The sequence below is a fragment of the Delphinus delphis genome, chromosome 17 (genome assembly GCF_949987515.2).
Source record: "Delphinus delphis chromosome 17, mDelDel1.2, whole genome shotgun sequence".
NCBI classification, from domain to species: domain Eukaryota; kingdom Metazoa; phylum Chordata; class Mammalia; order Artiodactyla; family Delphinidae; genus Delphinus; species Delphinus delphis.
The window spans coordinates 9,280,410-9,299,200 of record NC_082699.1 but is presented as its reverse complement, the minus strand read 5'-3'; the positions used below and the strand labels follow the sequence as shown (position 1 = coordinate 9,299,200).

Below are 18,791 nucleotides of genomic sequence, written 5' to 3'. Positions count from 1 at the left end.
AAATGCAATTATTCTTAATCATTTATTCATTCCACAAACATAGAAAGTTTTAATTGTGATTTTCATATGTCTAGTGTAAGTAACTCTGCAAAATTCCTTTAATTTGTAGTGTTTATCTCCATTCCTGTGCATACATTTGGAGGGACTAAATTTTCTCTCGTGATGTGGGAGCACTTGAGTTCAGCCCTTTTCTCTTTCTTGAGGCATGTAGAGGTGGGGACGAGAGAGCCAGCCTTCCTGCAGGACGCAGGCATTGTCTGCTCTCTGTCACTTAATTCAGTCCTGGTCCCATGGGAGCCCAGACTGTCCAGCTGTGAGGGTGCCTAATTTGGGAAGCAAGGATTAGAAAGCCCATTTAGTTGCCCTATTTAAAGCCATGCTCTTCAACTGGATTTATGAGGGATAAAGCTCATATTCAGATTTCTATCTGTCTGTTTCCTGTATTGTATTCCTGTTTGATTTTAAATTTAAAAAAGGGAGTGATGTATTATCTAAAACATTCTCTAAAAATATGATAACATCTCTATTCATTGCAGTATTAATTTTAGCAGGAAAGAAAAATAAGAAAAGACTGGATGTTTATACGTTAACTAGCTTTGCACTCCTGGCATAAACCCCCTTAGTCATAGTATATGATACTTTTTAAAAAACAGCTTTATTGAGATATAATTCCCATAGCATACCAATCACCCATTTAAAGTGTACAATTCAGTGAGTTTTAGTATATTCACAGAGCTGTGCAAATATTACCCCAATCTAATTTTAGAACATACACTTCAGTCCAAACACGCAAGAGGAGGAGATTATGCAAGGGCATAAATGGAAAGAGAGGATTATTGGGGTTCACCTTAGGCTCCATCTATCACACAGAGCAAGGTCACTGGGGACCTCGGTGGTCACTTCCTCTGTGGCGGGAGGTTGGAAAGATGTAAATTAGGAGGCTTTTCAGAGGATGACTGAATCTCTAACCTGTTTAGTGGAATCACCAGCACTCTTTTAATTCGCTAGGCTAGAGACAATGAGATTTTAGAAATTTTGGATTTGATGACATAGAAAAGGCTCATTGCACTGGGGTAAGAGAGGCACTATAGGATCCTGAAGGTGATTTTTTACGTGGAAGAAGGCAGTACAATGACTTATTGAGGAAATAAGGAGTTGAGATGGAAGCCCTGGCTTTTTAGATGGTCTCTATAAAAGCTTCTTGGACTGGGACTGTTTGGATCAACTTTTTTGTAAAAACTAGCTTGTCAATTCATTGGTGATTTTTTTTTCATATTGAATTAATTGGGTTGAATAAACTGAATTAACTGAATGTTTTGGGTATCGTGTGGACAGAATTTCAGTCTTGCATGTTGATAGGAATGGAAACAATGGGAGTTGAAAGGGCACTGAAATGTCTTAGCATCTCTTGATACTTTGAATTGGATTCATCACCACAAAATTTATTACTTCTTCGGTTACTTGTCTGGATAATCAGGGCATATTACTGTGTCCACAAAACCTGGATGCTCTAATTAGTTCCTGGCATGAACTTTTGACCTTGTTTTATTTAGTTTTTTCATTAAAAATTTTTTTTGCAATAAAAAGCTTTCCCTAGACAAGAAAATTTTCTATTTGATCACTGGACTAAACAGTGGATTCTAAGGGTGAGTGATGAAATCTAAGTTGGAACATTAAGAAATGAAAAAAAGAGTGGGTTTTGGACATACAGATGTGCTTTTATTTTCAAGAGTGTCAATATCCTGACCTGAAAGGAATTCCAACTAAAAAGGCTAATTTATCATAGGTGTTCACAACTTTGCGGTGAAAAAACTTTGAATGTGTTAAAATCACACACAATAATGATGTTTTAAAGCCACTTTTTATCCTGAAAGATTTGAATTCGATTTGCTTGTAAAAACAGGCACCAAGAACCTAAACTTCATGATACACTTAAGTAGCAATCTGTGGCATTCTCCCTAATTAAAAAAAATTTTTAATATAAAAAGGATATTAAATTTCTTGATACTTCTTTACGGACACTAATGACAAAGAAGCCGTCACATCTACTGTCACAATCAGTCTGCCTTCCCAAGGCCTGGGTGGGAGCAGATTCTGTGGGAACAGACTCTGCTTTGGGCTGAAAGTGGACTCAGAGCTGTCACTCCCTTTTGACACCTGTCCTCTTCTCAGCCGGAAGTCCAAGACCACTTCCGTGATAGAACTCAGGGGAGGGGAAAGCATCCCTGCTGGATGACCGTAACTTCTGCTTTTTTCCAGATGACACCTCATGGGACGGAGAGCTTCCTAGGTGTCAGGCAGAAATCTATACCTCACCGGTAGCTTCACAAGGAGGAGGTGGAGCCAGAGTTTGCATGAGGCGTAAAGGATCATGGCTAACACACCTGTAACTACTGCTGATGCCAACACGGGATCCTGTCAGCAAAGCACCCGTCAAAAATGTCCGTGATGTCCTAAAGATTGTAGGAGATGGGTTAGAAAGTCATCTTGTAGTAACAAACCAGAAGAGCTGGATGTGAACAGGGAGTAGATACTCTATGATATTCAGGAAGCAGAACGAGTGTCAATAGATGCAAGTTCCAACATAACGGATTGTGGTTCTACAGGCAAAAATTCGTTTTTAAAGCTTATAGCAGTCCAACAATGGATGGAGCTGCCTGGACAGGTAATGAGCTGCACGTTCAAGCAGAGGCTGCATCACCATTCATCAGGGATGCCGCAGATTCGCGCTGGCCAGTAGAAATACAGAGCGAGCTGCATATGTGATTTTAAATTGTCTAGTAGCCAATAGCCAGCCAGGGTCGGGCTGGTTTGGGTATGACTTGATCCAGGACTACATCTGCCTGTCTCTTTCTGTCTCTGTACATGTCCCTCTTTCATACAGTTATTTTTGCCTCAGGTAGTCCCTCTCCATACGGTGGCTGCCTACATCTGCAAATGCACGCCCTCCTAATTCAGCAGGCTTGAAGGAAAGAATTGATATTTCTTAAAAGTTAAGAATTGTTGAACTGAGTTCCAATGATCAGCTTCCCTCACATGATTATCTCTGAACCCATCACTGGGTCCAGGGGGAGGAATATACTGATGACAATACCTGGGTCTCACGTCCAACCCTGGAGCTGGAGGGTCTGGGGTCAGCCCTGCCCTACCAGAGCCCACCTTCCCCATGCAGAGGGCAAGAGTGGGTGTGTGGCTCTCTAACTACAGAGCAGTTGAGGTGCTGTTATCAAAGCTTGGGGGTGTGGGAGCTGGCAAGCCAAGACAATAGATGTCCGCTCTTCTTGCCTCTGTCCAACAGATGTCGGACACAGAAATCTCACAATCTGAAGCTTTTGACTTCCACGAAATTGTAAAACAGATGAGCAAAATTTGCAAATTGACTCTTTAGAACTCTAGTATCCTTCCAAAGCATACACTAAATGATACATTTATATTTAATATCAATACACTTCTATTAATATTGCCTTTTGTTTTATGCATTAACAAAGTATCCTCAATAAACACAGTAGTTTGGGGATATATCAGAACCGAGTTTGATGCCCTCTCCCCAATCACTGACCACAGGAAATTAGACTAGATATTTATTTCATGTCCTGGTGTGTTCATATGTAAATTAGAGATAATAAGGTCTACTTTGTATTACTCTTGAAAAGATTACACGAGATAATACTTCAAAGGACGATGCCAGGCACACAGTATACACCCAGTAAATGATAGCTATGATTTCTTTTATTATGATCGTTGGCTTTAAAATCCTTTACAGCCAAGCCTTACAACATGGTTTTCTATTTATTTGGATGAGTTTAACTGATTAATTAAAGCTGTTGTGTATCCTGAAGATTTTAGTTGTTCATATTTCATTGTCTGCATGTCTTCCTGATTATCTTTGCTACAAAGTAATAATTATGGATTGCAAATATTGCCTTGATTTTTATAGAAACCAATTTTAAACCAAAGAGCTATTTACATTAATCAATTTAAATAGAGAACACCACGTCCTCGTGGCTTTCTTGCTATCAATTTTACTTGTAGTCAAATGTGAATGGCTAATACTGCACTAATTGCTTTAAGTCATTATGAAATGACAACCAGTTGTGAACCATTAGAACGGCAGGATTTTCTAATCTGAGAAGGCATAACTTCTACTTCTAGATGATGCTTCTTTTAGGCTGACTATGTTAAGTCTTGTGATACTTCTGGAAGTATTTCTCTATTAAAACTATTTTTAAAAATCTATGTTTGATTCCCATTATTTCTTATGTCGAGAAGAGATAAATTTACCAGTGGAGCAAAATTCCCAGACTCTCTCATCTCGGTAACTCGTAGCATCATCTACCCCACGGCTCAAATCCAAACCCCAAGCTCCATCCTTATTTCTTCCTTTTCCTCAAGAGAAGCCACTGCTTCTCTTCCTGCAAGAACCATTATCTAGACACTTCTATCTCTATTGCTGCCATCCAAGTCCAAGCCATCATCTTCTCCCATGCAATGTGTTGCAAGAGCCTACAAAGTCGTTTCTTTTCTTCCACGCTTATTCTCCTCCAATCCATTCTCTAAGCAGCTCCAGATTGCTTTTCGAAATATAGATCATGCCACTCTCCTGATTGAAACACAGTAATATCTTCCTAGCATTTTATAATCCAACTCAAATTCTGTACCATCTTTAACCTCTACCAACTTCTCTGATGTCATCTTTCATCACTCTCTCCCGTATTGTCTAAGTTCCAGCCATGTGAATCTTCCTGTTTCCTCTGGAATATTCCTAGACCCACACTTTAAATGACTTCTTTGGTGTCTCTGCTCAAATGCCACTTCCTAGGATACGCCTTCTCTGATAAGTATTGAATAAACCAATTTGATCATTTACAGTCACTAAGTCCTTTTTTTGAATAGATATTTAGAGGAAGTCAAGGGCCAAAGTTTTTCTCTCTCACAAACTTACTACCTAAAAGCAAGCAAGTCTCAGTACAAACTCTGCCACACACATAGCAACATTTATTAGCAAATAGCACAAAACCAGTCACAAAACCTGTTCTGCAAGCTCAGTGAAGTCCCAGCTTTCTGGTTTTTGGGGGCATCTGAAAAGCTGCTTCCGACAATATTCTAGCAGCAAGATGCAGCCTTGCTTTGAGTTGGAGTCAGGCAGCAGAGTCCTCAAGTATCTGAACAAAGGGCTGGTGTGAACCCACACTCTAGAGCCCTGTTCCCCAGCGTGTAGGGCCAGTAGACTCACTAGACTCACATGCTCTGTGTGTGCAAAGCAGCATGAGTGCTTGAAGAATATTTCTAGCCAAGGCACATAACTTGAGAACCATTCATTTCACCAATAAAGCAACATTTCTATTATCAAGTATGCTAAATAAACCCTGTCTGGTGTTGATTACAGAAGAGAGGCTGACGGCTTTTGGAAGCTGCCTCTGATACGTGGGCTTTTGTTTAGGGTCGACCCTGTGATTAGGGTGCTGGAAGTGGGAACCCACCAGACAGAACTGCCTCTAGCCCCGCCCCCAGTGTGTGTAGTAATACTAATACACGTACAGAGCACGCATGCTATACTGTGCTAAGGTGAATTACAGACAGCACAACACACTCCAACTCACCCCTTCACAGCACAGCGTGTTTCTCCTTCCTATGACTTTCGAGTCTCTGCCATCGGCTGGCTTAGCTTTGCTTCCCTGTACGAATGTCTTACAAGCCAGTCATTTGCGATAAGACATTGAGAGCCTGTTATGTCCAAGGCATGTTGCTAAGCTCTTGAGGTGAAAAAAAAAAAGCAAAAAAAAAAAATTGTTTTCCCTTTTTTATGCTAGAACAAACCTACTAGGAAAAATAGGGAAAACAAAACAAAACTAGAAAGTGAGCAACGGTAGAAAACAGTAGCCGTAAAGCGCTAAATGCTATCTGACCTGGTCCGTTTCCAGTCAGCCATCCCTCCCCTCATCGCCAGGCCCCAGGGCTTCATGCTTCCCGGCATTGACCAGATTTTCTGATTGCCAGGAAACGTTCTTTTACTTTCCTCCTCAAATTAAAATGAAACACACTCATAGTATTTTTTATTATGTGATATACTGAATGAAATAACTTAGATGTACCCCCAATGAGCCTCTACTCGTGATTCCTCTCTTTCTGTAATGTTATCGCAATTTTACTTGTCAACTGGGCTCAAAATCTGAGCGTTATCTTTGGGATTTCCCTTTCTATTGCTTTCTTATCTAATCAGTGACCAAGTTCTCCTTACTTGATCTCTCTCCCTTCTGTTTCTTTTTTTTTTTAATAATTTCATTTTTTAAGTTGAAGTATAGGTGATTTACAGTGTTGTGCTAATCTCTGCTGTGCAGCAAAGTGACTCAGTTATATTCATATAGACATTCTTTCTTTTTAATATTCTTTTCCATTATGGTTTATCACAGGATATTGAATACAGTCCCCTCTGCTCTACAGTAGGACCTTGTTGTTTATCCATTCTATATATAATAGTTTACATCTGCTAATCCCAAACTCCCACTCCTTCCCTCCCCCACCCCTTCTGTTTCTTCAGTGTCATTGGCCTCCCTCTATTCTAGCTCAGGCTTCTTTATCTCTCAGCTGCCTGCACGGCTGTCCTCCCAGCTTTGTGTCTCCTGAACTCAAGGCTACAACCTAATTCACCTTCCTTAAGCACATTTCTCATTATGATACCCCCTTGACAAAGAGCATTCAATGGGTCCCTGCCTTGACTAAATTAAACGTTAAAATTTAGAAAGTTTCAACACTAAAAACAGTTCCTGTGTTTAGATTTTCAGAACAATCTATTCCCCGAAGGTTCTGTATAATTAAATTTGCAAGGCGTTATATTGATAAGTTTTCACAAAAATAAACATGCGTATGAAAGCTAAAAATTCAGATGATAATATTGGTGCTTTGGCCACAAGGTGCTGTTTTCACTTTTCATCTGTTATTTGGCTTGGAGATGTTTCTGACTGCTGGGTAAAGAGAGTATAAGTTAAAAAAAAATCACCTTGCGCTTGTATTGTTTCACAATCTGTAGAAAAATGAATGTGAATGATCACGTATTTACCAATGATACTAGAGTGTTAAAATCTGAGGAGCCTTCTTAGAACTTTCCAGGGGCCATATTTTAAGTGGAGAATGCCGACAACCTTAACAAAATGACTACTATTGTTTAGTCCTGAATGCTACAAAATAAGTCCATGTTTTCAAAAATTCATACATATTGGGATTCTTGTGAATTCTTTTGGATAATTTTGTCTCTAATTTTCCATTCCCAGTCACTTATTGCCATGGGGAGGCTATACTGATGGAATGAGCAAGAGAGGGTAGTTCTTTATCGCAACAGGTAATTAGGTTTTAAAAATACAGATGTACCTTAAAAATGTTAAAAGCAAGAATAGAGTCAGGATTCAGCATGTGTCCAAATCTAAACTCGCCTGTTCTCTCTGTCAAAGCAGCTCTTCCCCCAGCTGCCATGTGGATGCAGACCCCTCTGCCTTCTTGGGGTTTATCTCCTTTGCCTCCGTCACTGCCAAGTCTCAGTAATGTTTTTTAAATCTATCCTTTGATTTCCATTCTTACTGACACTTCCTAACTTTCCCTTAAGCCAGTATTCCCCAAAGTGTTTCCTTTAGAAAATTGTTTGGGAATGCAGTAGTTTTCTAGATTAAAAAACATGTTTAGTTTCATTTTGAAATAATTTCAGACTTACAGAAAACAATTATCCAAAGAATTGCCGTATACCCTTCACCCTGATTCTTCAAATGTTAGCATCTTAATACATAGCCATGGTATGGTGATAAACACCAGGAAATTTAACATTGGTCCAACACTATTGTCTAAGCCATAGACTTTACTCAATTTCCAAGTGTCCCACAAAGATCTTTTTTATTTTGCTCTAGTATCACATTTCATTTCATTGTCATGTTTCCTCAGTCTTCTTTAATCTGGAAGAGTCCCTCAAGTCTTCGTTTTTCATGATTTTTTAAAAATAAATTTATTTTATTTATTTACTTTTGGCTACATTGGGTCTTTGCACGGGCTTTCTCTAGTTGTGATGAGCGGGGGCCACTCTTCACTGCGGTGCGTGGGCTTCTCACCGCGGTGGCTTCTCTTGTTGCAGAGCACGAGCTCCAGGCATGCAGGCTTCAGTAGTTGCAGCACATGGCCTCAGTAGTTGTGGCTCATGGGCTCTAGAGCGCAGGCTTAGTAGTTGTAGCGCACGGGGCTCAGTTGTTCTGCGGCATGTGGGATCTTCCAGGACCAGGGATCGAACCCGTGTCCCCTGCACTGGCAGGTGGATTCTCAACCACTGCGCCACCAGGGAAGCCCCATGATTGTTTTTTGTTTTTTTTTAAACAGCAGGATTTCTCAAACTTTAATATGCTCACTTTCACTGTGAATCTCCAAAGAGTGGACATAACATGACATCAGTCAAACTTATGTCACCATGGAATCTTTCTCAAGGTTCAATTTGTCGGACAGGTGTTCCAAGGACACTCTGGGACATACGGGTCCAGACTATGATGGACCATCCTGATATGTGTTTCTGCGGATGTGATCCATCCTACACACGACTATCAGAATAGCCTCCCTAGTTCAGAGTTGTGTGTAAGTCATGACCTGCCTATAAACCCAAACTAGCTTGATTTCACTTAGGGTAAAGTCCCAAAGCCTTAACTTGGCATTCAAATTCCTCACCCCAAAGTTTCTTTCCAACTTAAGCCACTGCATTCGTGCACATCCTCTTTTCTCAAGTCAAAGTGAATTACCCACCGCTCCCCTGGCTTCTTATTTTATTTCCCTGCTTAACGCTGTTCCTTCTGTCTGGAACACATGTGAGAAGTCGCCCAAGGTTCTCTCTGTTGTAGGATTCAGCTGCAGCCATGGGAACTCTGAACCTTGGTTCCTTCTGAGCTTGCCTTTGACCAGTTGTAATAAGAATCAAAACCCCTGCATGTCTGGACCTCTCTTTGGCCAAGGCAGCTCTGTTTCCTGGGATTGTGAACTCCAGAAGGAGTTTCTCTACCTTCTCATTAGGACAACCGACCTACTGCTTTTTTTTTTTTCTTTCCTGAACGTCTCCATTTTTGCACTTTGTGATATGCTTTAATATTTTGTTTTTATGTATCTCGAGGTAATTAATTTTCAGAATTCTTAATTCTCCCTGTGGTGGAATGAATGAAAGCTGCTGTAAGCCCACCAGTAACTCATTTCAGATGTCCTTGAAATTCAGATCCCTCCTCTCACGCCCAAAGCTCCTAGCACAGTGCTCTGTATAATGTAGGGGCTTCCTGGGTATGTTTTTTTGAATGAACGATACACTGCCTGTTTTCATGTAGAAAGAATACAAAAAGTGACATAAGATTTTCTTTATCGAATTTATATGCAATTTGATCTTCTAAAGGAAAAGGGTAAATGTTTTTGAATTAACTTTTGTTATTATGGAAACTGCTTTTTTTCAACCCAATAATTATTCCTACCTAGGGCTAAAGAGGAAACCTCTGCCAACATCTGAATGACATTAAACTACCCTAAGTAAAGCATTACTAAAATTACCTTTCTGGTTTCTAATTTCCCGATAAGCCTACAGTCACAATGTTTGCCTTGATTAATTATTAAACATAACTCAGATTTCCTGTATTAATGGTTTTGTGCTAGATATGATTTCTAATTAAGCTTTATGTTTCTCTGATAAAATCGTATTTAAGTCTACCAAATGTCATAACTCACTTTTGCATTTAATAATCAATGTTTGGCAGATTATTTGAAACTAGTAGAGCAGTAATAATTTATGAAGACCTGCAAACATGTCTGGGATAATCATGATCATTTGAAAATCTGTGGTTGGAAACATATATGTCTGTGATGACTGATTAACATACAGAATAAAATCCAGTCATACACATACTATTAAGGAGAATGTTATGGTATAAGAGGATATGAATTTTAAATGTTTTTGTGTTTTAAGTTGCTCAAACCCATAGACGCCGTGTACAAGTGACAGACAACATTAGTGCTGTGTTAGATTTATGTAAGACCAAACATCTAAGCGCTGAGAATTGCTATCTGAAACCCAGATGTTTCCAAAACAAGGATATATATGTAGACAAAATAGATGGTGAATTGCCTAAGTTCCTCTTAGGGTTTTATCAGTGGGCAGGTGAGGGCCTTCTACATAGGAATTGTAAATCTGAAATTTTTGCTAAATATTGTACATGTATCTATAACAGATAGAAGTATTAAAAGTAACTATATGATAGAATATTTTTCAGCCATAAAAAGAAATGAAATTCTGATACATGCTACATGGACGAACCTTGAAAACATGCTAAATAAAAGAAGCCAGACAACAAAAAAACCCACATATTATATGATTTCATTTATATGGAATGTCTAGAATAGGCACACCTAAAGAGATAGAAAGTAGATTAGTTGTTGCTTAGGGTTGGGATAGGTAGTGATAGTCAAAGGGTGTAGGTTTTTCTTCAGGTGATGAATATCTTCTAAAATTGACTACGGTGATGGTTGCACAGATCTGTGAATATACTGAAAACTACTGAATTGTATGCTTTAAATGGGTGAATTGCATGGTATGTGAATTGTATTTCAATAAAGCCTTCAAAAATGTATGCACATTTGAAAGAAAGACAACATAAACTGCATAGACATGAATACTGAGAAAGAAATGACTTAAAATCACAGTTCACCAAACAGACACTTTCAAACCCAAACAATTTTTTTTTTTTTTTTTTGTGGTACGTAGGCCTCTCACTGTTGTGGCCTCTCCCACTGCGGAGCACAGGCTCCGAGGCCATGGCTCACGGGCCCAGCCGCTCCGCGGCATGTGGGATCTTCCCGGACCGGGGCACGAACCCGTGTTCCCTGCATCGGCAGGCGGACTCTCAACCACTGCGCCACTAGGGAAGCCCCATAACCCAAACAATTTTATTAACCAGATATACTCTGGTTCCTGAACATAAAGGTGTCTGCCAAACCCTTTCTAGTATCGTTGGCACGGCAGTACTTCCTCGACAATCACAAACTCTATTCAATATTTTGATGGTCCAATAAATGATCCCTTTACAGAACTTTAGATAAAAACCGATGATTCATTTTCTGAGGCTGGAATTGAATAGGGAGACCAGAGTTCGTGCAGAGGAGTAACTGATCTAAATACTCGATCCTTCTTGGTAGTGCTCAGAAATTGCCCCAAATTTGATGCGAGCAGAAATCACCCATTTCCTACAAAAATGGATTATTTGAGACAGGATGAATGCGGGAAGGATTTAGGGCAGGAGAGGTTGACGATGATTTCCTTCCTCTTAACTAGCACCTAGAATGCCCCAGCAAGCAAGCAAGATAAAAGAGTCTAAAAAAAAAGATAAAAGAGTCTGATATACTTAGCATTTTATAAGTGTTGAAATCCTCCTTTTTTTTTTTTAACAACCAAAAGGTGGTTAGGAGATGTTTTCCAGCGTGAAATGAAACATTTTGAACTGTTCATTCCACAAATCTTTTAGCTATCAGATAATTATTAATTGCTCTCTATTACTTTAAAAACTGCCATGTAAAACCCATCAACACAGCAGGAGATTCCCCGCCTTCAGCCCTGAGAGAGGTTACCGGTAATCTCAGCTAAGGGCAGGAAGGAAATTGGAGGTTCTCTTTCCAATGTCATGAGGACGGTCAATGAAGTGGTCAAGACCAGGCACCCTGGAGACCACATGCCTGGATGTCAGCTCCAGCTTCAGTCACTCGCAGGCTATGTGACTTTGGGCAAATTAGTGAACCTCTTTGTGTGTCTTAGTTTCACATTTGAAAATGAATAAAATAATACCTACTTGTTGGGTTATTTTGAGCATTAAATGAGTTCATATTTGCAAAGCACTCAGAGCAGCTCCAAGCACATACTAACAGTTTGTTAAATAAAGGAAATGTTAACTCAGAAATAAGACCTAAAAGAAACCCACTTTTAATTATATTTGCATTTTTGGAGGGGTACAATTGATAGCAATTGGAACTTATTTCATAAGCTTACTTCTTGACTTGCATTCTTACACTGTGTGAGTGTATGTTACTGAATTAGCAATAGTATTATCCGCTCCTGTGACCGTGCTATTTACTCTAAGCAGATGGAATAGATATTCACACAGTCTTTTGAGGATAAAGATTCCGTGGGATACCTTGTGGTCTAATATTACTGTTCACCCTTCTCTATTGAGTTTTAATTTATCTTTAAGCTGAAGATGTCTGATATGAAAGACAGAAAACAGGGATGAATGCTGATGATGGGACTAGATGGAGGCAATGCAAAGAACACAGGCATGACAGAAAACCAATTCTCAGGGCACTCTGATGCCCAGCTCTGACCATGGTGACAGCCTCCAAAGACATTAAAGAATGAGACTTTGTCACCTATCAGATATGAATGAAAATATCTTGACAGTGAGGGTTCAAGACTATATATATGTAAAATTAGCCCCAAAGAGTTGTAGATAAGGTGAGTCTCAAGTGATGTAGATAAGGTGAGTTTTAAAGGTTTAGAGATTAGGATTTGTCTACTAGTTATAAAAATGAGTTCCTTTAAAATACACATATCTTGTTTAATAGTTAACATGAGTATATGGGTCTGTTTACCCACAAATAATGAATCCTGAAAATGAAAAAAGGCCTTAAGTTGCATATTCATTATTACTGACCTATTGACCTCAGAACTGGGCAGTCCACTGAAATGGAATATCTAGTAATAACGAAGATTTAAGAGTGCCTCCAAATAATTAAATAAAAAATTATGAGATTTGCAAATGTTTCATAATCTAAGAAAAACGATCATAACACCTCTTCTACTCTTCTACACAAATCATGCGATGATGAAACACATGAATTATTAATGAAAATGTGATACATATGTAAAACCATCTTTGGGGAAAACACACACTTAATGCTACATCTTTTTTTGCATCTTACCTCTCCTCCTTGACTGATTATTTAAATCATAAATACCTTTCCACGTCTTATATATGGTGTTTAAAATTAACATAATGATTGTTACTACCTAATTATCATGTTAGTACATTGTAAATTGCTGTACTATGTCTTTAATAGTATATGTTTAGACATAGCTAGCTAGGTTTGCTATCATAAATAACAGTTTAAAAAAAAAAACATAGTGCAGGTAAGCTCTTTGTTTCTGTTGAATCATTTCCTTGGGAGAAACTTCATTGAGCGAGGTTACAGGGCCAAAAGGTAGGGACATTTAATGGTCCTTGCAGTAAAGAATGCTTTTTCCAATAAGCAAGTAACAATTTATTATTAATGCTATATGTTATTATTTTAAAAATTTGCTAAGTTAGTGAAATAATTTTTCAAATTAATTTGCATGTATCAAGTTACTATCAAGAATAATCATATTTTAGACCTTTATAATTTGGATTTTCTCTCATGTGATTACATTTATTCATAGACTTAATTATTAAATGTGTATGTTATTATTCATTTAAAAGATTTCATCAGGTCTATGGATAATGACCCTTTGTCTGTCATATGTGATGCAAATATGACTTTTAGCCACTTGTTTTATTTTACATTTGTAAGATTTCATGTTCAGATTTTTGGTAATTAAATGTGTAAAGTATAGTATGGCAGAATGAGATTAAAGGATAATGGAGATTTTTGCAACCAGAAATATTTTATCCATATTCTCTCGTAGAAAAAGGAAATGCTGTGTTTTGGGCTGTAGTATTTAATTTCATATACTGTATATGTTTCCTCGTTAAATCTGTGGTGTTACATTTCCAGAGTGAGAATCCAAAGTGATCTGAAAATATGTACAGTACAGTGCTTGGAATTTAAGTGGACATAATTTTAAATTTTCACCACAAACTGTTTTGATACTCTCCTTAATGGGAGCAAAGCAACAAAGATAAGCTAAACTCTCAAAATAAAGCACACATGGATGCGGAAGAACAAATTCGAAGGTAGAGTTATGGTCTCGGACCAGACTGACTTTCCTTTTCCCTGCACCTGGGTACCCTCACCAATCCAAACATCTGCATCAGAAATAATTTTCAAGCATATTTTCTGTTTAGGTTCTCTTTACCAAATGGTATGAAACAAAATCAAGACACAGCCACATTAAATTATGTACCACGTTTAAAAATCATGCATTCTGTGGATTGTAAAACTAAAATGCAGAGAATTTATACAACAATTTACTGAACAACTCTGAGTGAGTGGCTTACTCTGAGCTGGGTACAGCCCTAGGTATTACGGATACAGGGTGAACAAGGGATTATGATCAGAGCCCTCAGGAGCTTCCAACTGGCCTTTAACTGGTTACTTCAAATCTTGTTTCACTGTAGTGACTCTGAGACTTTCCACAAAAATCTGAAACACATTCAGTTAGCCAAATGCTCTTGAGAGGCATAGGTTGGAAAGAATTCTAGGAAACCAGAATGAGGAAAATAGATACATATTAAATAAAGTTCAGTCCTCAGAATAGAAATGTATGATTTCATGTCCCATGAAGATCATAGGAATGACATTTTTCATGCAGGAAACAGGTGTCAGATACGGGATTAATGAACTAAGGTTTCAATACATAGAGCATCGCCAGGATGTATCCCTCTAGTCTTTGAAGAAGGACCAGCCCGGGTAGGGCAGGGACAGGCAAAGAGCAGTTGTAGTAACAACAGCACCGTTAGCAACACAGAGCTATTGAGTGCTTCGTGCCAAGCACTGCAGAATATTTTGCCTACATCCCCTTCCTTTGCCAGATGAAGGGAATCTTCTCTCTGGCTCCAGCATTTTGTCTGTGCATTCACCCCTGCCAGTGTTTGATCAATGGATTCTTCCTGTTGTGTTTACCCACTTCAGACGTTGGAAGTGTTCATTCGTCATTTATTCATTCACTAAATATTTAGTGCCATCACTCTGCTAGTGACTGGGACCACGGAAATGAACAGGGGAAAAAAGGACACTATACCAGCCTTCAATGAGCTTTCTTTCTGGGAAGTAGACAGACCAGAGACTCAATGACTCTAAAACAGTGTGCACATGGCAGGCCATCTGGTAGAGCCTGGGGGTGCATGAGATGTACAGGTCTACGAAATGCTCTCAGTGACACATGCACAGTTATTTAGTATAACATGTGTGTCATAAATGATAAAATACATAACTATAATATACAGTTGACATTGTATTATACTATATATTATATATTATGTTAGATATATTGTATCTTATATATATCCAAAAATCATTATATTTAGGTGAGTTAACAATCCAAATGTCAATCAATAGGGGACCATTAAAATAAACAGTGAAACACTGATGCGCTGATATGGAAACAGCTCCAAAATATATAATAGGGAAAAAAAAGGAAAGTCTCAGAAGAATGCATATCGTATGCTGTTTTTTGTGAGGTGCAGCTAAGAATACAGAGTCACATTTTCTTATATTTGCCTAAAGCCACTTTGGAGTCATACGCATGACACTAAACAAACAAACAAGACAAAACGGGGTGGGTTGCCCGATGCGGAGGAGAGATGGGGGCCCCAGGCAAATGGGGACACAAGGGAAGGAGGGAGGATTTTCACCGTACACATTTTTATGTTTCTGAATTAAGTGAATGTATTGTCTATTTAAAAAAACTAAATTAACATATCCTGGAACTTTTGGAGGAAAGATATCTACTTGTGGACCGTGGCCGGTGGATGAAGAGTCGGTGGGGGAGGACCCATTCCCAGCAGAGTGCTGCAGGCCGGGCTGCAGGCTCGCCTGCCAACAGGTCACACTCTGCATGGGTGGCAGCTGGGCTCCTGTCCGGGAGGGTCAGGAGACCAGGGTGGGAATCAGGCAGGGGCAGGTCATGAGGGCCTCAGCTGACAAGGTGCAAATTCGGATTTCGTCTCCAAGGTGACGGGAATCACCGAAGGGTGATCAGAAGGAAAGTGAGTAATCACATGTGCACTTTCGCATCATGTCTCCAGGAGCAAAGTGCAGGCGTGACACTGGGCGGGGCAGAGTTGGGGCGGGGAGACTGATACTCAGATCACTGGCCATGCTTCAGGTGAGGTGGAGATCCCGCAGCCTTGATCCCGGCTACTGCCTTTGAAGATGTTGGCATCATCCCCTCCTAAATGAAACGTGCCCCTCCCCTCAAACTGTCCACAGCCTTTCCTGGGATTCCACTTGATCTTCAACTTGGTGTTGCTCACAATTGGCAGGAGGCCTCGGGGAGAGCTGAGTGGGGTGCGGATGCTCTCAGAGCCTGTGTGGGACCCTATCCCTTCTTTCTGAGCTCTGCTGTTTTTCTCTGTTTGTTTCCATCAAGCTTGTACACATTTCCTGCTGAATGCTTATGACTGGGATTTCGTTTCTTCCAGTTCCAAGCCCTGCTGTTAGGCGGGACAATCATACAGGTGGTGTCCACCATCAGAGGTGTATCCGCGGGTAAGTCACTCAAACACTTCCCTCTCAACTTGCCAGAGAACTGCTGCCCTGAAACCCCTCTCCGCCATCCTGGGCGCCCTTGCCGGCCCCTCCCTGTGTCCTTCTAGATATTCCTGGGCCTTCAGCAATTATAGGGGTAACCCCTGGGGCAGCAGGGCCTCTGGGACCCTGCCTCATCTCAAAGCCTGTTTGCTTCGTTGTTGCCCATGCAGGGGCTGTTAAATCTTGCAACTGTTACTTTTTCCACTAATAAGACATCTCAGCACATGCTAAGCATCTCAGCACACGCTGAGATACAGGAAGTATTCCCATATCATCAGATTTTTAAAAATCACAGTTCTAATCATTGTAGACATATTCGTATGAAATAAGTGGAAAATAAAAGAAAATTATATGCAATCAACCACAACAATAATACATAATTTGATCGCTGTGAAACAAAGTCAGGATATATTTCATTTTAACATAAAAAGAAAAAATATTGAAAATCCTGTCTGGCAGGTATATTATACAAGAAAAGTCAGAGATCAGCAACTTATATTTTTACTGCTGGAAGGCTGAACAAGATAATGAGGACTCTGTATGCAGGTGGACAGCTCTGAACGTTCACTAAACAAATGTGCTGAGGAATTAATTTATAAGTGACAAGTACTTATAGGTGGCAACATACACTTCATTTTGTACTTTTCTCTAAAGTAGGTTTTTCATGTTAGTTCAGCTTCTTATCATATAAATACTTTCACCTTGCTGTTCATTTGAATTGGAGTTACTATGGAGAAATGACTTTCTGATTCTACAGCATTCTAAAAACTTGGAAATCATGCCATCATGCCACAAAATGGGTTTTCTATGCATTTCTATGCATTTTTTTAAAGGAGGGGAATCTGTTCACACATGAAGGATTCTAGAAAAATGTTTCAGTGTTACAAAATTTAATAAGAACTTTTAGAACCTAGGACAATTTCACCTCAAAATAGACTGAAACATTTTAAAAGAAAATTTGCCTCCATGTTTTTTTTTTAATTCAGAGGTTTAAACATATACAGTTTGCCACAATTTCATATGTAACTGCCAGGAGAGTAAAGAAAGACCAGAGAATAGGGAAAGATTGATAAACATATATTGACAAGTGACAGCATATAGAAACCAAGAATAATCAGATTCCCTGTTACATTTCTGAAAGAAAATTCCTTAGCATTGTGGTCCAACCTCTTTGAATTTAGGGTAGAATTTGCCTTTCATTGAACTAGAACACTAAAAGATCTTTGAAGTATTTTATTCTAGTCTTTAGGCTTTCTAGAAAATTATAATTCAAATATGTTCTAAAACACTATTTTAAACCTTGACATATGCAGGTTAAAGAACAATAGTTAATAAATTATGTAAAGGCGGGTAAGACTGCTATATTGATGGCTCCAAATGAGCCATGTCTCCTGATACTCTCACCTTTCTAGAGGCCTCTCCCACAATGATACTGGGCTTGGTCACATGACTTTCTGTAGCCAATGGGACAACAGTAGACATTACTCTCAAGTAGAGGCTTGATAAATGCTTGCATGTTGGGCTTCTCTTTTTGGAACCCAGCAGCCTGGCTGCAAGAAAGTCTGTCAAGTTTTCTTCAAAAAGAGAAGCCATGTGGAGGAGAATGTGGGTCAACAGCCAGCACCAGACATATAAGTGAGGACTTCTAGAATATTCTAACCACAGCAGAGCTCCTGGTGGAAGGTTCACGTGAGTGACCTGGCTAGTACCATGTGAAACAGAGAAATCCAACCGAGCCCTGCCCAAATTCCTGAGCCACAGAACTCTAAGCAACACACTGATACTGTTTTAAGTAATTACAGTTTGGAGCAGTTTGTTACACAGCAGTAGATAACAGATACAGTAAGTGTTAGCAGGGACTCCTAAAGATCTTTCTGGAAATAACTCCAAGGTACATTCTTCATGGACATACACCTCTCGTACTTCTGTCATCTATTTATTTATTATTGAGCCTGTCTTTCTCATTCTGACTCTAACTCTAACCAGCTGGATAGAAGAACTGAGATGGTTGGTTCATGTGAAAAGTGTTGTGAGAACGGCTTTATTGCATATTGACTCAAACAAAATGCCAAGTCCTTGTCGGATCTCAAAGAAACAGCATTCTTGAAGATGGTATATATCTTAAATTAATTCCACTCCACAGCGTGATCAAACTGTGGCTGGGACAGTCTGGTGGAAAGAAAATGTCTTTAAGGAATTCCTAGCACATAAGCCTTCTGTGGTCCAATCAGACCATTGCCTCTCTGTTTCTCTATATGGAATTGTATCCTCACAACCAATTTCAGGCACTAAAATGTACAGGA

The 18,791-nt window shown here is 39.3% G+C and overlaps 1 protein-coding gene across 1 annotated transcript in view; it reads right to left on the bottom strand.

Annotated features, from left to right (window-relative positions):
- Positions 1-18,791, bottom strand: part of NKAIN3 (sodium/potassium transporting ATPase interacting 3) — a 511,505-nt gene that overhangs the window by 123,104 nt on the left and 369,610 nt on the right. The window lies entirely within an intron of this gene.